The sequence below is a fragment of the Diabrotica undecimpunctata genome, chromosome 5 (genome assembly GCF_040954645.1).
Source record: "Diabrotica undecimpunctata isolate CICGRU chromosome 5, icDiaUnde3, whole genome shotgun sequence".
Taxonomy (NCBI): domain Eukaryota; kingdom Metazoa; phylum Arthropoda; class Insecta; order Coleoptera; family Chrysomelidae; genus Diabrotica; species Diabrotica undecimpunctata.
In genome coordinates this window covers 115,854,833-115,876,583 of record NC_092807.1, presented here as the reverse complement: position 1 = coordinate 115,876,583, position 21,751 = coordinate 115,854,833, and the positions used below count along the sequence as shown (strand labels likewise).

Sequence of the window (21,751 nt, the reverse complement as noted above, 5' to 3'; positions counted from 1 at the left end):
TTTATATGACGTAACATGCTGTCGTTGATTATTAGATGCCAAGCACTTACCACACAATTGTTCCTCACGTTCCTTTTTGCATACGACGTAGGACCTGATTCCTCTCGAAAAATGTTGTGCTGAGCGCGGCGTCCTGTAATGAGCAAACATTCAATGAATATGAAGATACTAAAAATCATAATCTTACCAGATACTGATCCAGAATCAATAACTTTCCACGTTGTTCCTTCTTTAGATTGTTCGGTGTCTCCGATTGAAATAGTTTTTCCTTATTGACCTCTTTTTCTCTTGTGTCTTGGCTTAGATGCACTTGGATTCACGATAAAATTAGCTGACTCGTGCTGTTGAGTTGTAGAAGCAGTGTTTACATAAATTGGTGAGTCTTGTACAAAAAAACTTTCTTACTGCTCTAAAGCATCAGAGTCACTTGAATCATTATTTTGTGGTGGTACGTATTGTTCATCGTCTGACTCAATATTTTCTGCAAATTCAGATTCACCTCTCGAAACATCTTCTTGTATTTTTTGTATTTCTTCAAGAAGTTCAAGCTCTGATAGTCCACGACGAGACATCTTTACAGTCGTCTTGAATTTTCACAATTGAACGAATGTGTCAATATTCTAGAGACGAGAGTCAGCAGAACCTAATAAACCGCTCAATAAACAAAATACTTTCAAAGAACAAACAGTATGTAACAAAATACCTTCTAGGAATAAACGTACATAAACATAATTTTATCTATCCGACAGAAAGTTAAAAGAAATCGTCAAATTTCCGAGAAAACGATAATAATTAATACAGGGCCAGTTTGGCCCCTTCAGACTTCTATGGTAGGTTTGTTAGAAAATCCATTTAATAAATTTAGTAAACAATATTTGTTGCGTTAAATAAGACTTTGTATCAAAATATTAAAAGTCATAAAATATGAAATTATTATTGTGTCAAATAAAAGAACTACAATAAGTTCAAATCGCAACAGGGGCCAAATTGGCCCCTCCGACTTTCTAGTGTTAAATATTTTTACTTATACGTAAAGGTTTAACGGTTTTAAAGATTTTTATAAAATTGTTATTCATTTGTTGGTTTTTTGCAAAAAATCTCAAAAATTACTAATTGAGACATTATTTTAACAAAAATTGCAAATAACTCATAAAGCAAGCATTTTTCAAAAATTACAAAAAAAGAAAAAGTATTTATTTTGATGAGATCGGTACGTATGCAAATAAAAACATACATTTGAACTTAAAGAAATATATAGAATCAAATAGAAGACGTTTGGTGTGGTAGAATCACAAAAAAAATTAGTCGGTATATTCCGTTTCTAAGCGTCTTTTTAGGGGTAAACTCCTATACAATGAAGACATTAAAACGAAATTCTACTTAAACATCAATATTCTAGAGGGATCTGCAGAATCTCGTATTGTTTTAAAATGATTTCGTGTCCCTCATAATGACTCAGTTTCGTTTTCGTTTTGCCACCAGGTATATTCGCGATAGTGAAGTAATCCCCTACGCCGCGCCGATTAATTAAAACCAATTTTTTTTTGTTTCCTGTTATAAGAAGATAACCAAAGTTTATTTTCAATTGAAATAAATTAAAACGTATTTTTTTAATTCTGGCACGGTGCTGTAATATTTCAAAAGTTTTATCTTGCCAGGAAATGAAATAAGAAAATAAAACTCCCGACTTGACTGTATATAGGTTTATCTGAGAACGAGCGTTTGTCCCAGGAGGAAGTCGATTATGAACATAAAAACGCTGAGGCCTTCGTGATAGAGAAAATAATTTACCGCAGGGCTCGTTTTGCAAAATAGACTTCAGTGTTTTAGCGTGTGTTGGTTAGTCACAGCCATTTAAAGTATTTACTCTCTACGCTAGTAAAAGATTATTAAATAAAAATTTTGAATAGATATATTCAGAGCATATGCAAGTTAAGGTGCTATAGATTAACAGATTTAAATGCTAAGAATCCGCCGGCGGATAATTAAAGTCGCTAGAGATATTTTTATATGTTAAAGAAATAAGAAAATTTTATTGAGATGAACCTTTGGAAGACAATAAATTTTGGTATAAGTAAACAGTAATCTTATAATAAAAATAGAGAATATGATACCTCTCAAATATGTAAACACGCATGGAAAATGAACATAGGGTTCAATAGAAATAATCAAGTATAGTTCTAAAAAAAATAGATGGAAAAAAGTGGAAAATTTAAAATGCCCAATGAGATCAATTGCATCGCAAATTCCTCAACAGAATGTAAAAGTATCTAGTAAGAGAAATTCATAATAAAAGAGGAAATTAATAAAAAGTAAATACCACTATTAGTAATAGATTTCAAGGCTATTTAAATTTATGCACTTTATTACAATTAAAATGAACAGATCATTTTAAACACAAATATTTCTCAGCATAAAAGATTAAAAAGGTGAAAACACTTAACGAATCAAGAATTTGAAATTTCTTTGGGTATAATTATTTGGATGAGTTTGATCAAAAAACCTTAACTTTAATATTATGTTATGCCACTAATATCACAAAAAAATATATGTGAAGAAATCATTTCGAAATAATATTATGCACGTGACATTTTTCTTATAATATTATAAGTGCCCAAGAGGTGATAGACTTTCAAAATTCAACCTCTAATCGATCATTTGCTTGACCGATTTCAAACTGCCAATATTCCGAAAAAAAAAATATATGTTGTGATGGAATCCTTGTACGTTTTTGTGGGCGGCTGGCCTATAGGAAATACAATAAAATAAAAAACATAAGTTTGGTATAAAACTCTACAAATTATGTACAGAAAATGCTAACACCTTCAACCTGAAAGTTTACTGTGAAAAAGACATAACATAGTAAGTTACTTTAGCGTCATCTTCAATTATTATTTTATTGATGGATGAACTCTTCATTTCGGGTAGACTACTGTATACAGACAAGTTTTGTACAAGTGTCCACTTAGCTCACCAGCTTTTAGATAGATCAACACATTTAATAGGTAGGCTTAGATTCATTAGAAAATTAAACCCTAAAGATTTTATGAAAGCAAAGATAAAAAGAAATGAAGATATTGTATGAAAAAGTAACACTGGAGTAGTTCTACTAAAGTGGAAAGATACAACAGATGTCCTAATCCTTAGCAAAGTACACACAGATAAAACAGTGGAGGTTCAGGATAAAAATAATACGCTTCTAGAAAAATCGCAAGCAGTGAACAATAATAATAATTGTAAAGCATTTATTAATATTTTCGGCTGAAATCATATCTATGCATAACGAAGAGATGTTAAATGGTACCGTAGGCTAGTGGTTAAACTTCTCACTAGCTCAGCACTAATAAATGGATTTATTTTGTATAAAGCTATAACTAAAAATAACATGTACTTGCTTCGGCGGTACATATACTAAAATTAAAACGATACAGAGAATATTAGCATGGCCCTTGTACAAGGATGACACACAAAATCGAGAAACGTTCCACGTTTTTAAAAATTCCTATCACAATGGAAACAACCCATAACGATTCCTATCAAAAAAGGCGATTAATCCCTAGATACGCTAAACTCATACAGGCCCATCTCTCTCATCTGTACATTATGTAAATTTTTAGAAAAAATGGTTATTAAAAATTACTTTGGTATCTTGAACAAAATAAAATCTTCTACCAATTTCAGTCAGGCTTCAGACCAAATCAATGCACCATGGACAATCTTGTACTTTTGCAATCAACAATTGTGGCTGCGTCAACAAAAATGAAGTCATTGCAATTTCCCTTGACATCGAAAGCGCATTTGACTCTATACCGATTTCTGTGATAATAAACAAACTAAATCAGAACAAGTTATCCGGTAATATATATTCGTTTATAAAAAATTTTCTCACAGAGCGATCCTTTAAAATAATTACTAATGGAAAAACTTCCTCACAACACACAAGCACAAACGGTCTCCCACAAGGGTCTGTCCTGAGCAGCACACTATTTAACCTTAGTATTAACGGTTTTAGTTCATTGATAAACAACCCTGTACAATACGGATAATATGCTAACGACATAATATTATTCTGTCATGGAAAGGTCACATCCAGCACAAATACTTTACTACAAAACAGGCTAAGTAAAATAAACAACTGGGCCAGTCAATCCGGCCTTAACTTCTCCCCATCCAAATCCAAAATTATTCATTTTACCAGAAGACAAAACACGCAATCTTCAACCATTATTCTGAATGGAAATTTTTCTTCAAGTAGTAGAACAATTAAAGTTTCTTGGCATTATTTTCGATAACAAACTTTTCTGGAGATCACACATTCGAGAACTTAAGGGTAACTGCCTTCAAATAATGAATCTCCTTAAATAACTAGCTCATTATAGTTGGAGAGCCGATGAGGAAACACTACTAAAAATATATCGAGCTCTTATTCGCTCCAAACTTGGTAGTATTCTCTACATGTCATCAAGTAAATCACTACTACGTTTACTTAATGTGATCCAAAATACTTCCCTTTGACTTTGTTTAGGAGCATTTCGATCCAGTCCAGTGAAAAGCATTCATGTAGAATGTTTCAAACCTTCGCTTCATCTGAGACGACAACAACTTCTACTGCTCTTTTTTTGCTAGAGTTTCAGCAAATCCCACAAATCCCACAAGAAACCTGATCTGTAATAGACAATTACCAGTTATTGATAATCCTAGAATGGTACCGTTTACTATACAGATGTTAATTTCTTATTTAGATATCAATCTGTTGTCGACCATTCCTTTCAAGGTCCCTCAAACTGATTCATGGATATGTAAACTTTAAAATTTCAATATCGAATTATCCAAATATAGTAAAAATGAAATATCACCTTTTATTATCAAACAAAGATTCTACAAAATACTACATCAATGCAACTTCGATAAGATCCTTTACTCAGACGCATCTAAGACTAAAGAAGGTCTTGGCTGTGCTGTTACAACGACTACAACCACCGTCAACTTGTTTCGACTCTCCAGCAATTGCAGTATTTACACTGCTGAACTGTATGGAATACTACAAGCGGTGAAAACTCCACCTAACGATGATAAAACTATAGCAATCTGTACGGACTCTTTGTCCTCCATACAGTCCATAAGAAACGTACATTCTATTCACCCAATAGTTTAAGAAATCCAGAGTATATGTAATATAGCCTTCAAACTAATGAAATTACAGTACCAATATGGTAGGTCTCATCACACCTGGGTATTCCAGATAGCCGAAAAAACCGATCAAGAAGCAAAACAAGCATGTTCTCTTAACGTAAAAACAGACATTCAAACATTATCAGATCTAAAGAAAACATTCAAACATAAAATAATGGACCTTTGGAATGATCATTGTAAAAGAAGCAATATTAAGTTAAGCGTTCTATAACCAAACATTTTCTACCACCAACTCCCACCAATGAAAAGAAAGGACACACGCCTTACACAGTATTCCAGTAATCAGATTTTGTGCCAGAACTGCAACACCATGACTTCCGTAACACATGTACTTCTTGATTGTCAACACTACCTAGCGGCTAGAAGAAAAAACAATCTTGGTAGCAACCTAAAAGACATACTTATCTCAAACAGCAGCAACTATGAAAATGTATTAAACTTTTTAAAAAACACAGTTATACAATTTAATTTAAAACAAAATATATTATAAAAAATGTATTGTAACTAACGTGTACCCAATGTAAAGTATTAACCATGTAAACATGAATGTAAATTGTACCTGTGTCAATGACCATTAGCTGTCAAGACACATATTTTTGAAATAAAAAAAATAACATACAAATTACTGCCTTCAGAGAAAAGATACTAAAAGGAAAACTATTTCAAGCAGATATCCCTCAAGACCAACGACAAAAAGAAGTGTTAAAAACTTGTTGCCTGAAAAACATGAAATCAGCAAGACGAGGGTATACAGATTGCTATGAAATTATAAAAAATTATGTACATGTTAAAAAAATCACTTTAATTATATTTTTGTAAAAATAAATAATGATATACTAGAAATTGGGCGTCTAATTTTTGGGCGTCTTATTATCAACGGTTATTACGATATTAATTTTTATATAAAACAGCAAGCTAATTTTAAAAATCTAACTGTGGGGTCATGTTTAAAATTATTATATGCGTATGATGACATATAAACTGTAAAGTAAATTTTTTTCACAGAGCGTAGAATCTTAACACACTGTGGAATCATGTTTAACTCACAGAGCGTCTGGGTCAAACAGGGTGTGAGTTAAATACAACTCAAGTGGCGCTTTATGTGTCATTTATAATATATTTAGCTTGTAGAGTCTTAAATCTTTTTTGTCTTTTAAAAATAACAAAATAACATTTTTTTCTCGATCAACTATGTTTCAAAGAGTATTTTACCTTGTTATGTTATTAATATTTCATGAATTACTTCCAGAACATATCGAATTACTTTCCAGACTCCGTTGTTACTGTTCCGTCCACCCTGTCATTGTTAACAAGTCACAAGAGAAATGAAGCGTATGGACGAGCGCTCTCTAGTTATGTCGAAAGTGATGAGAGAAAAGGTCGACACAAGAAAATGTCAGTATTAATAAAGTAACTTTTGATAATGTTTGTAGAGAAAAACATTTGAAATATCTTTGGAATGTTGAACGAGTCGTCAAGAGAAGTTTTTATATTATATGCTTTACGAGGAAATTTCCCTTTTTCATTTAATGTATATATTGTATATAGAATGGAATTTCAGCGTTAAAGGACGTATATATCAGAGAAAAAGTGGAAAAATTTCTAGCTGATATCTACATTTATAAAAAGGGTGGACGCGCTTTAACGTCAAAATACATTTTCCTTATGCTCGATAAAGACATTATTGAATTCAAAATATATTCACATAATCTTGTCCAGATTTTAGAATAATTTACACCTTACAACTCTAACTTATATTCTATATTAGGCGAGCGGTTTACCCCTATAAGCAGAGCATCAACCGACTAAAATTCTTTTTGCATTTCTAATGCACCAAACCTTTTTTATTCGATTCTATATATTTTTCCAAGATGAAATATTTTTTTTTTAATTTTTACAAGTGGGCCGGCAATTGTTATTAACAAATAACTTATACAAAAAAGCAATTTCACCGAATTGTTTTGGAATCAATTTTTTTAGGTGTATCTGATCAAAATAAACACTTTTTATTTCTTGATAATTTTTCGAAAAATGGTTCCTTTTCGAGTTATTTACATTTTTTTGTTGAAAAAATGCCTTAATTAGTGATTTTTGGAATTTTTTTTCTAAAAACTACTAAATGAATTGCAATTTTACAAATAGCTTTATAATCTTTAAACCGTCGAGTACAAGTAAGAATATTTTGACAAGGATAAATAGTTTCTATCTCGCTAAAAACGTGGACCCAAATATTTCGAATATGCCTTTCGAGAGTATCCCGCTAAGCGTGTACAGCGGTTGAGGTGCTGTAGGCGCTCGAATCTTTTCGACTTTTTTAATAATGTAATATATATATGAAAAATAAGTTTAAAAAATATTATGAATCCATAAATGAATTAAGATATAATATTGCATTAAAAAAATGCATCTAATGAAAAATTACCACCTTCGAAACCAGCATTATTACAACATTACTTAAGAGCAAAGTGGCAAATAAATGAATGGATTCAAGCAAAAAACAATATTATTTCATCTCTTGATCCATTAACCCATGGTTGGACAATGGAAAATAATTGTTTCGATTTTAATTATTTTGAAGGCGATACTAGTTTAGATATGTTACAAAAGTATTTCTGCTCATGTACTACAAAAATCACTAATTAAGGCATTTTTTCAACAAAAAAATGCAAATAACTCGAAAAGGAAGCATTTTTCGAAAAATTATCAAGAGTGAAAAAGTGTTTATTTTGATGAGGTACACCTAAAAAAATTGATTCCTAAACAATTCGGTGAAATTGCTTTTTTGTATAAGTTATTTGTTAATAACAATTGCCGGCCCACTTGTAAAAATTAAAAAAAAAATACATTTATTTAAATTGCAATATTATATCTTAATTCATTTATGGATTCATGATATTTTTTAAACTTATTTTTCATATATATATATATATATATATATATATATATATATATATATATATATATATATATTACATTATTAAAAAAGTCGAAAAGATTCGAGCGCCTACAGCACCTCAACCGCTGTACACGGTTAGAGGGATATTCTCGAAAGGCATATTCGAAATATTTGGGTCCACGTTTTTAGCGAGATAGAAACCATTTATCCTTATCAAAATATTCTAACTTGTACTCGACGGTTTAATGATTATAAAGCTATTTGTAAAATTGCAATTCATTTAGTATTTTTTTAGAAAAAAAATTCCAAAAATCACTAATTAAGGCATTTTTTCAACAAAAAAATGTAAATAACTCGAAAAGGAACCATTTTTCGAAAAATTATCAAGAAATAAAAAGTGTTTATTTTGATGAGATACACCTAAAAAATTAATTCCGAAACAATTCGGTGAAATTGCTTTTTTGTATAAGTTATTTGTTAATAACAATTGCCGGCCCACTTGTAAGAATTAAAAAAAAATACATTTCAACTTGGAAAAATATATAGAATCGAATAAAAAAGATTTGGTGCATTAGAAATGCAAAAAGAATTTTAGTCGGTATATTCTGTTTCTAAGCGTCTTTTGAGGGGTAAACCGCTCGCCTATATGTTCTATTTCATAAGAGTATAATTATATTTGCATTTGCAATATCAAGTAAAAATTTAATAATGAACTCACATTATAATATCACCGATACAACTCCTATCACATTTTTTTTTCATTTTTTTTAAACGGGAAACTATAGCATTCAGTTTTGGTTACTTGGGGAATTGGCCAAATCGTATTTCAGTGTTTAAACGCTAAATGTAACTACACTGTGTACATTGGCAAATGTTAGATAAACGGACAGCTGAGTCCTGTTAGTCTATTTAGCAGTATATCTTGAATGTATATTATTTTTTTACTTTAGTAGTCGGAGACGAGAATACTACTGAACCTCTAGAAATCGTACGAACAAGCCAAATTTTGCTGAGAATGTCAGATGATTTGAGATCTCAAAAAGATCCAAAAAAGTTTACTACTTTTACCCCACGCATTTCTCCTAAAACGCCCCATTGTTGAGAAGGAAAAATGGAAAAAATGGATTTACCAAAAATCTGTATGCTGTAAGCTTAAATAATTCTAAACAAAAATGTTTATTACCACTTTTTGTGTAGAATGAACTGTTATCATAAAAACAACGCTTAAAGCAAGCAGGAATTTTAAATGTCAGATACGCGCGCCAAATCAATAAAATAAAATTTTTTCAGAGGTAATTTTTGTATACAGTTTTTGCATTTTGTAGCAAATAAATTCGTTTTGTATATAGGTGTTAACTAAATGATCGTTGTGCGATTTTTGCCATTTTTTACGATTCTCATGTGATCAATAGAATTTTTCACTTTCATTCACAGGTCGTAATTAAATTTATATTGTTGTAGGCAAATCTTTAAAACGTGTTACATGAAATTTTTATTTTAAGTTTGTTAACAAATATAAGGAATTCGAAATATGTCTTAAAAGGCTAAATTTAAACTTTCACGTTACAAACGATCGAAAATGTTAAAAACTGCTTAGTTTTGACTGCATAAATATGTTTTACGAAACTACACACATACTTACTTAATACCAACTTTGTGAAGGTCGAAATTAAATTCATTTCGAGGGTTCCCGTATTTTGGCAAAGAAAAAGAACCATTCAAAACGTGTTTTCTTGGAAATGTGTTCCATAAAATCTAGTACATCTTTCATCAATAAAAAGTCAGACATAGAAAAACTGAGCAACATTTATTGATACTTACTGGAAAAACATCCAAAATAAAATTAATATCTACCTGTACCCACACAAATTACACTTACATGCATAACATGTTGCATACCATTAAGATAGGTTTAAGAATTAAAATCACCTAAGATGGGCCTCTAGTATTTCTTAAAAAAAATATAATATTAAGTACACCTAATTACTTTTTAATCAAAGGATTTTTTCTTTTTGTTCTCTTTGTGTCAAAGTTAAAACACACCAGTAAAAGGTGACAAACTAAATTTTTACTATCTGTACCTAAATTTTAAAGAATTTTAAAATGTATTTTGTCCACCATTTTATATTTTATATGTATGTTATTAATGTTGAGTGTCTATGCTTTGACAAATAATCTCAACGACTAGCAAGTTGCACTGAAGATTTGTGATATTTTATAAATATTTTTATTTTTTTTCTTATTACAGTGTCTTGAAAAAGGAATAAAACCATTCCGAAAGCTAGACAAAAAGTCATAAGAGTGTTTCAATAACATCCCGGCCAATTTTCTGACTGCAACCCTAATAAAGTGTGTTGTTTGTATATATAGGTTCTTAAACTCCTAAGAGCTAGAGAGCTTAGAGTGCTATAGAGCTTCAGTGAAAACGCGCTATCGGGTTTTACTTTGCGCTTAGGCCTTTACCTAATTCCAAGACTTTCCTTGAAGTTTTATCTCGTCGATGATGAATCTTTTCCATGTTTGTAGTAAGCGACCTAGAGTGTGATCTATGCAAGAGGATTCAGGTCTAAAGCCTGCTTGACCAGCTCGAAATACTTATATATTAAAACAATCAATATTGTTATGAAGCTATTTTCAGTGGCTTTTTTATTATGTATTATTTATTATTTTAAATGGAAATTAACCAAAATTTTAGCCTAAAATACGTGTTTTAACATTTTATTGGCCACTTTGGACATCGTACTGCGAATATCTTATGTATATATCATTCTAAAAGAATATTTATGAAGCGCATGTCAGGAAATGGTCGGTCAGATAGCCAAGCGGGCCAGGCGGCCGATTCTCATTCGCTTCACTGTCGAATGGTTTCGTGGATGTGGGTTCAAGCTCCGGATCGAAGTAAAGAAAAATAAAAAAGGCTAACGCAGCCACTTAACACTTAAAATTCTAAAACGAATCTGCTGCTTAGATTCGGCTGGTGTCTGATCGGCTAATGGTGTAGCAGTATGTCAAGAGATAAGGGCTTGAGGCTCGGTGATACTCCTTGATAGATCCCTATCGGAAGGGCGTGGCACTTAAAATATATATATATATATATATATATATATATATATATATATATATATATATATATATATATATATATATATATATATATATATATATATATATATATAATTATACATATTTTTTCTTTTTATTTGGCGGTCTTCTTTCGTTGGTTAGCGATCCACATTGTAATATTAAATATTAAATTTTTATTGAAGTATGACGGTAAAACTTATAGATAAATTACTATCATTTTAACTAAACCATAAATACAGACAATGCACAAAAGAGAAACTAAATTAGTTTTAGATTAACTACCTACAAATTGTAGTTAGTAGTATTAAACTTAATGATGCTGGATTTTATACACTTTCCTTTTTGTTGTTTTCCAGTTTTATTTTAAAAATCAATGATTCTTACGAAACCCGTAAGCTTCCTGTTCTTTTCAAATTCAGCTCGCAACGAAAAGAGCAAAGGAAGCTATGAAAAATCACATTCAAACGGCATACAAATGAAACTTTGTGTGCGCTCCGTCTAACACAGTAGGTATATATTATTCAATGGGCGGCGGTTGCTTTGACCTAATGGATATGGGAAACTAATTTTCACTACTTAATCAAATTGAATCGATCAATTTCCATGTTTAAAAATAAGGGTGGTGTATATTTCTTTAGTTGTAAATTAGGAATAGAATAAATAATAAATACACACGAATTTAAAAAAATTTAGTTATATTTAAAAAATAATTGCTATATAGTCCACTTTTTGTTTGTCTTTGGTAAATCAAAACTGACAATAGCAGTAGTACTAAAGGGGTTAGGACAAAGTATGTTCTCAAAATCTGAGATTTGGTAAATGCGCCAATTAGAATTATTAATTTAGTGGCATCCGCCAAAATCTATTTCTGGTCATTTTTTGTGGTTTGGGATAGAATAAGAATCTCCGTTGTTGTTGGTGCGATTGGAACGTGTGATAGTATCGTTTACGTATTACGTTAAATGAAAGGGGATGGGATAGCGATTATATTAAGATAGAAAAAAACAAAGCGACTACCAAAAGGGCACTACACAGCATCTTCATTATTAATAAACAATATCTTGTAAGCATTTTTTCAAAATAATCTAAGTCAAATGAAAAAGACAGTAAAGTGAAAAAGACAGTAAAGATTTGATTTGATTTGGTTTCACGTACAAAGCGTCTATGTATCTATTTATACGTATTTCGCCTTAATAAGGCTCATAAGAACAGCTATTCATAGGCGTTCTCAACGTGAAAAATAAATCTTGCCTGTCTTTAAGAAGCAACACTAAAATTCGAAACTATTTTACGGATTAATGTAAGTCAATTAAAAGCATAAGGTATATTCTGAGTTCCATATTTTATTTTTATTACCTCCATACAATCATACGAGACATATGTAAAAGATATAATCTTTTAGCGAAAGCCGCTATCGCTTTATTAAATTAAATGGCCAAATATATGGCCTAGGAGGACAAATTCGTTAAACTTCCCGTGCTCGAATCGGTATCAATAAAGTGTTATGATCATTTCGGCCTAGCCCAGCCTCATCAGACACTTTGGGCTGATACAAATTCAAACTCGGAAAGTCCAACGAATGTCTCCCAAAACTTTACTACAACAGTAGTTAGCTACAACTACAGCTACAACTACAGCTAACTACTGTTGTAGTGAAGTTTTGGGAGACATTCGTTGGACTTTCCGAGTTTGAATTTGTATCAGCACAAAGTGTCTGATGAGGCTGGGCTAGGCCGAAATGATCATAACACTTTATTGATACCGATTCGAGCACGGGAAGTTTAACGAATTTGTCCTCCTAGGCCATATATTTGGCCATTTAATTTAATAAAGCGATAGCGGCTTTCGCTAAAAGATTATAATCTTTTACACATTTTGCATAGCGCAGAGGATACAGAAAACGATATTATCATATCGTTTTCGTTCACGGCCGCCAAAGCAGGTGGCGCCTTTGTAGCTAACTACTGTTGTAGTGAAGTTTTGGGAGACATTCGTTGGACTTTCCGAGTTTGAATTTGTATCAGCCCAAAGTGTCTGATGAGGCTGGGCTAGGCCGAAATGATCATAACACTTTATTGATACCGATTCGAGCATGGGAAGTTTAACGAATTTGTCCTCCTATGCCATATATTTGGCCATTTAATACGAGACATAGCCTTTATATTGAAAATATGCTTTAAGTTGTTTTAGTGTAGAACAAAACAACTTTCTTTGGAGCCAATTGCTAGGCCTAGTCTAGCTCAGTCTCTCAGGTCTAAGAGTGACTTTTCTTAAAACTAAATCTGAACAATGCGTTTGACTGGGACAAATAAAACAAGATATTAACTAATCATAATACATACTCGTACATTACAAAATATTGTAATGTATGTATTATGATTAGTGCATTACATACAGTATTGTCAGTACGATATCCGATGTGGAAATTGAAACCACAAAAAAGACGTATTTAAACTAAAATTGTGATTAGTTTCCAATAAAAATAATAAATAATACATATTAAAAAGGCCACAAAAAGAACTTGAAAACAATATTGATTTATTAATTGATCAATTAATTGATTTATTGAATAATATATGTAAGTACCTAGACATTACATTTTTTTATTAAACAAAGTTATCGCACTCACTAACTGGTTATAAGCGGCGTTAATTGTAAACAAAAGTTTAGATTGCCAAAAACTATTGATTACCCTTAGGTAATTAAACGAGATTTTATTGGACAGTTTTCTCCCAACTCTCCGTTGAGTTGGGGAAGTTGGCAGTCCAGGCAAACTATTTGTTAAAATTGTGCAATATTATGGGTACTTTTTTATGTTAAGAATCTGCATATATATATACATATTTTTTTATTGAAAAATAGTCCAGTCGTCAGTTGACCTCTAAAACTGATACGAACAAGCTGAATTAAATATCAATATTGAGACTTAAAAAGAAACAAAAAAGTTTACCACTTTTACCCACCAGCTACTCCCTAATATACCCCTCGTAGAGGAGGAAAAAAAATTATTTATAAAGAGTTTGTACGCAGTAGAAAAAAAAACGTTTTAAATAAATGTGTAGCTGAGGTAATTTTAAAAAAAAAATGTAATTTAGCATTTTTTTGTTGTTAAATGAACCATTCTCTTATAAACAACGCTAGTAGCGACCGGCGATTTTAAATATCAGTTACACCTGCGAAATCAATTTTAATAAAATTTGTGTTACTCAACGGTAAAAATTTAATATCCTTGTATTTAAAATCTGTAACATGAAAATTTATGCAGTTAAAACGAAGCAATATTAAACATTTTAGATCATTTTTAACGTCAAATTTTAAATTTAGCCTTTTTGAGATATATTTCAAATGCCTTATATTTGTTACTAATACTTAAACTAGAAATTTCATGTTATGGGTTTTAAATATTTGGCTTCAACAATGAAAATTTAATTGCAATCGGTCAATGAAAGTAAACTGAACACAATCTATCCCACAGGAATTATTCTACGTGAAATGCTGACATCAACATTTATTTGTCTACCAAAGAAAGTAAATGCCAAAGAATGTAGTAATTATCGAATGATCAGTCTAATGTCACATACCTTAAAAACCATGCCAAAAATCATACATAATATAATACACGCTAAGCTGGAGATGGATATTAGTGATTTCCAGTTTGGATTTCGGAATGGAGTGACACAAGAGAGGCACTATTTTCTTTGAACGTGCTGATCCAAAGATGTTTGGATGTTAATTAAGATCTTTATGTATGTTTTATAGACTACAACAAGGCATTCGATAAGGTAAAACATGACCGACTTATAGAAGTACTTAAAACCAAGAATCTGGATGTGAGGGATGTAACATTGATATCAAATTTATACTACAGCCAACGATTAAATGTGAAAATTGGAAGATAAGTGTAAGAAGAAGTGGAGATAATAAAAGGGGTCAGGCAAGGGTGCATACTGTCGCCGTTATTGTTTAATGCTTATTCTAAAGAAATCATACAAGAGCTTTACAAGTTATAATAGCCGACAAATTGAAAGACTGAGAACAAATAATGAACAAAATATTAAGATATAGTGGAGTATACGGACTCTCTCTTAACATCAAAAAAACCAAATTCATGAAAATTAGCGAGAACAACAATACAAACAAAATATTAATGGTAGGCGGCCAGCAGATTGAGAGAGTAAAAAGATATACTTACTTGGGAACGATAATCACATAAAATAACAATTATACTGCAGAAATAAGAGTCAGAATTGGAATAGTACGTACCAACTTCGTGAAAATGAAAAAATTTTATGAAGCAAAGATCTAGCATTGGATGGTAGGAAAAGCGTAGGAAGAAGACGCGTTTCCTGGTTAAAGAACCTGAGAGAGTGGTTTGGTTGCAACTTAAGGCAATTGTTCAGAGCAGCTCCTCGAAGGTCCGATTAGCCATGATGATTGCCAACCTTTTTTGCGGAGATAACACTTAAAGAAGAAGAAATGAAGGTGAAAAATTTTATCGATCACATGAGAATCGTAAAAAGTGGCAAAAATCGCGCAAAGATTATTTATTTTATACCTTTATAAAAAACGATATTATTTGCGGCAAAATGCACTCTCTAATCGACACACGTCGATTGTCGATCTATACCATCTAGTTTATACAAATTTTATTTTATTGATTTAGCGCGCGTATCTGACATTTAAATTTCCTACTTGCTTCAAGCATTGTTTTTAAGAGAACGGTTCATTCTACATAAAAAGTGGTAATAAAAATTTTTGTTAAAAATTATCTCAGCTACATTTTTGTGTTAAACATTTTTTTCTGCGGCATTCAGATTCTTGGTAAATCGTTTGTTTTTTCACTTTTCTTTCTCTACGAGGGGGCGCTTTAGGAGAGAGACAAATAAGGTAAAAGTGGTAAACTTCTTTGGACCAAATTTGATATTATCAGTAAGATTCAGCTTGTTCGTGAAATTTTTTAAGGTTCAATGGCTTTTTGTCTCTGAAGATTAAAGTAAAAAATAATATACATTCAAGATATACCGCTAAATAAACTGACAGGCCTTAGCCCTCCGTTTATCTAACTTTTGCCAATATGTATAGTGTAGTTCTATCTAGAGTTTAATCACTGAAATTCGATGCGGTCAATTCCTTAAATAACTAAATCTGAATGCTCTTTTTTCCCTTTTTTAATAGAGAAATAAAAAAGAATTTGGTAGGAATTGTAAGAACCAGTGATGTTATAATGTCAGTTCAGTATCAAATTATCACTTTATATTGCAAATACAATTATACTCTTATAAAATACAACAGATAAATTATCAGTTAAAATTGTAAGGTGTAAATTATTTTATTATCTGGACAAGACATTTATGTGAATATATTTTGAATTTAATAATGTCTTTATCGAGTATAGGGAAAATGTGTTTTGAAGTTAAAGTGCGTCCACCCTTTTTATAAATGTAGACATCAGCTAGAAATTTTTCCACTTTTTCCCAGATATGTACGTCTTTTAACGCTGCAATTCCATTCTATATACAATATATACATGAAACGAAAAAGGGAAATTTTTTTGTAAAGCATATAATATGAAAACTTCTTTTGAGAAGTCGTTCAATACTCCAAAGATATTTCAAACGTTTTCTCTACAAACATTATCAAAAGTTACTTTATTAATAGTGACCTTTTCTTGTGTGGACCTTTTCTCTCATCACTTTTGAAAATAATGCAAAAAAAAACTCGCTTATATTCTTCAGAACTTCTTTATCAGCAAGCACATAATTTTAGTATTATACAGTTATATTTGTTAAACATTATTTTGCTTGCATACAAAAATAAACATGTTTTAAAATCAATAGATCATACTTACAGCACTAGACGAAAAGTTCATGACTATTTCCAAATTACTAGTGCTTATAAATCAATTGGTAAACACAATTTCTTTTACTTCATTACTAGAATATTTAACTATTTACCCGAGATCTGTAAAACCTACATAAGAAAAATCAACTCATTTAACATGATTAAATTTATTTTTACAAAATTTCTCAAGAACACTGGATCTGAAATTTTGGATGCGATCTTTTTTAATTAAATTCATCATGTAACTTAAACTATACAGTATACTTTGTAACAATTTTTTATATTATCAACCTAATGGTACTGTAGAACAAATATTAAATAGTGTAAATGAGAGTAATCCCTGAGCACAACCTTTGGTTCATCAGGGAATTTCTTTTGTGTTTATTTGCTAACAACTATTTGTTTGAACAAAATATTTAACTTATAATTAATTTGTAATTGTATTGTTAAAAGAAACTATCATATTGTTAACATTGTTGTATATTGTATATTGGGAAGTAAATAAACATTATTATTCTTATTATTTCCGACATAACTAGAGAGCGTTCGTCCATACGCTTCCTTTTTCTTGTGACTTGTTAACAATGACAAGGTGGACGGAACATATAGTTTTTTTACGATAAGAATAAAATTATGACATTCTAGTTATTTTTAAATGTCCAACCATACAGCAAACTCCCTATGCCCCTCTCCCTATAGATTCCAATAAATCTAGTGAATTTTAGTGAATTATCGGTTGGCAAAATATTGCAATATTGCCAGTGCATATCTCACTGCTTTTTATTATCGTGTTTATGAACTGGAGGCACAGAATAGAAAATAATTGTGATTTGTTCTGTAGTGGAGGTTACGTCACAGAATAGGAAACAATCTTCTGTGGTTAGTTCGTGTTCGATCGACGGAAATTAAGATAAGGATCGAGAAGGCAAGATCTTCACACGAGCAGCAAGATGCTATACACGCATGCTGAAGATTTGCTGGATAGATAGAGTTACCAATGAAGAAGTACTACATAGAATGGGTAAAGAGCGCGAACTAGTCATAACCATAAAACGTCGCAAACTAGAATACCTGCGCCATATAATGCGCAATGAACAAGGATACAACCTACTTCGGACCATACTTAAGTAAAGTGAATGGGAAAAGAGGTCCAGGACGAAAAAGAATATCCTGGCTGCATAACCTGCAAAAATGGGTTAACTTAACCACTACCCGACTTTTCAGGGCAGCAGTCAACAAAGTCAGAATAGCCATGTTAGTGCCCAACATCCGTAACGGATAGGCACCATAAGAACAAGAAGTTCGCGTTGGTTATTTTTTTTTCGTTTCAATTTTTGCTGTAAATTAAACTAAAAAAATTCTTTTCGGAACTATTAAACATTAATGAATTTTCAAAAATGCCTAAAGCTTTAGGAAGTTGTGCCCAGAAAATGGTCATTTCTTTAAATTCATAATTTGAGACAGAACGTGATCATCAATCTATATTATTTCCGTTTAAATCAGTTAGGGATGTAAGTAATTATTTGTTCTATTTCTTTTTCAATAGTGATTCAAAATGTTTTGAGCAATATTTAATTTTACATTTTTAAACTATCCTATTTTATTTTGATTAAAAAGTGAGGTTATATGAAAATTTTCAGTTTTAGACAGTAGCAGCATCATTAAATATAAGCCTGTCCGTTGTGAATAAAATTGCAGTAAAATTCAAGATGGGTGAACCATTAAGAAGCCCAAAGCAAAAAAGAAAAGATACATAACCAGCTGTTGATATAGACGAATTTAATCAAATGATAATTTGAAATGTTATTTATGACATGTACAAAAAGAGTGATATTTGACCAAATTTACATGTCAATAGTCTTTAAAATAAATAATCATTTTAGAGGAACAAGTTAAATTATAAACACTACAAGCGAAATTAGCAGAAAGGGATATTTTTACTGGTAATCTAACTTCCCTATGGAAAATTGTACGAAAAATTGGTTTTCGCTATAAAAAAGATGATTTAGGACGTGGTTTAATGGAGTAACCCAATATTGTTTTTTAAAGACATATGTTTCTACTAAAAAATTAAGGTCTATACACATTTATTTTCTTGGACGAGACATGGATTTTTTAAAATGGTACTATTAGTCGTTCTTGGCAAGATTCAAGTGAAAAAAATGTTAAGAAAACTAAAGTCCAACGTTAAAACCTCAATTGCCTGAGCTGGTGCAGATGATGTTTTTAATTAAATTTGTGCAACTGGATCTGCTCTTAATAAGTCATTGCTTATATGAATAAAACAGAACCAATATATGAAGTAGATAGAATTGCTGAACAATATGGGCATAGATTTCTTTGACTTTCTCCATACCATTGTATTTTTAATGCAATTGAGCATGTATGGGGAATAAAATATTAAACGGTATTACTTTGATCATGTTGGCAAAAATGGCAGTTCTACTGCAAAGTCTTTAGCAGTGTGGAAGGAGCCTCTGGCCCAAATTACACCAGAAGCATGGTCAAAAACAATACAGAGTACAGAATCTGAGATAGAGAAATTGTTTTTGATCGTGAAGACATTAGCCCTGTAGTTATTGATTTAGCAGAAGATGATGATTATGATGATGATGACGATATTTGTATTAATAGTGGTGATGAAGTATTCTAATTTTGTTGAAAAAGAATTATATAAGCATTGCAATTTTCTTCTATTAAAAGTACATTTCTGTAATATGTATTTATTTAAAAGTTATTTTTGTATTTCATTCAAATGATCAGATGAGTTAGAAAATCTAAATAATTCTGTATACTGGTATAGAACAGCCATTTATAACTAACAGAATTCTTACATTGACAAGGATTTTTGAATAGTGAAACTTCTATATTAATTAAATAAGCATACATTATACTTTGGTGTGGTGTGCATAATACTGTAGTCTTCTAAGAAGTAAATTAATATATATAGCTTCCAATGATATTTAAATATCCAAAAATAATGTCTTTTTATCTACAAATAAATTCCAATTAATTATTAAATACTGCAATAGTACTGTATTACCAAGAACATGAATATTTAACATGAAATCAAGACTCAATACAGTGACAAATCTAATTATAAACTTCTGTTTGTTATACATTGTTTGCTCCATGGACAAAGTTCTTTTTCTAGATTTAAATTCTTGACATTTAAGGTGCTGTAAATCACTTTCTACTTTATAAATAGAATTTGTTTAAAGAGATCACAATTACTGCAGAAAAATATAACTGGTCATTGTTTTAATAATCTTAATGGTGTTAGTGTCATCAGGTGCCACCAATCACGCACCTCGATGTGCATCGCCCTTCCTTCTGGAACGTATAATTAAATTTATTTGGTTGAGAAATGAAAAAGTTTCATATAAAAGTTAATTTATCTTTAAATATGGGACATTTTCGGATCTCAAGTCAGTCAGTGTCAACACATGGTTTTACCCGTGTAGGGTAGCTCCCTAGAGCACTTTGCTCGAAGGTCTCTGCAAACTTTCTAAGACTCTGAAGCTGAGTTTTTTTTCTTCTTAGAAAGAATGTGTTTTATTTCCACCACCAATAAAACCATAAAGGCATTGTCTCTTCAAGACAATGCCACAATAAGAGCGTACCTGCTAACTACGCAATATTACACCATATTGCGCAATAGTTAGAACAATTAATAAACATGGAAACTTGCACCAAGTTGCTAACACATTTTCCTACGTTTATTAATTACATCGGAGACGACATGGCGCCCCACGTTGGGCGCCATGTCGCTGACCTGAACCCTCGGGATTGAGGGAAGGCTGGTCAATCGCTCTTTCCATAGCTGATTGGGACCTGAGAGGATAGGGTTCTCGGTCAGTGGCCATAGATACTGTCTATGGACACTAGCTAGAGGGAATAATGCCTTAATAAAACGCAAATAAAGTTTATTAAAAGGAAATAAAACAATATGCAAAGTACTATACTAAGAATCTGTAAGAAAACAATAATTATATTCAGATTAAGAATCTGTAAGATAATTATGCAAATTAGTCTTAATCTAAGAATCTGCAATAGAATTTGATTATTTAAAACACCTGAGACTAATTTAAAAATAAAATCAAATTTCAAAATTTATGAAAATTTTTTTAAGTCCAAAAGTCGCAAGTATGAAGGAGTAATGACAGGACCTTGAAAATAGGTGTGGGACGTCAGGTATAGTGACTTTTGGACGAATCAATCAAAACATGTGGTAAAAGTACATGAACAAAATAGTTATAAATAATTTAAACAAAAAAATTCGAGACCTAGAAAAAGTGAAAAAAAATATCACGAGATATTTTATCCTGAAAAGTATCGAAAATATTAAGTTATTTTATATACCTGAACGGAAGAAAATAAAAATCTGTCTGAGTTATTTTTGGATCTGGATTTTTTCAGAGTCCAAAAATACGAAGTAAATATTGAAAATATATTACAAGTCGCTGAGACGTACAAAAAGTAAAAAAAAATCACAAGTTATTTTATCCTGAAAAGTATCGAAAATATTACAAGTTATTTTATATACCTGAAAGGAAAAATAAAAATCTGTTATAAGGTTATTTTTGGATCTGAATTTCTTCAGAGTCCAAAAATATAAAGTAAATATTGAAAATATATTACAAGTTCAAATAAGTATCGAGAAAAGAAATGTTAAAGTATTATAAGGATACAACTCTCGTTCAAACGGCTAAGTCCCGTCAAGAGACTTAGCGAACC

At 31.0% G+C, this 21,751-nt stretch overlaps 1 non-coding gene across 1 annotated transcript; it reads left to right on the top strand.

Annotated features, from left to right (window-relative positions):
* The first annotated feature begins 3,387 nt into the window (after positions 1 to 3,387).
* Positions 3,388 to 3,494, top strand: LOC140442541 (U6 spliceosomal RNA). Its single transcript, XR_011951067.1, has one exon. It is a non-coding gene; the product is annotated as a U6 spliceosomal RNA (small nuclear RNA).
* Positions 3,495 to 21,751: the final 18,257 nt, after the last annotated feature.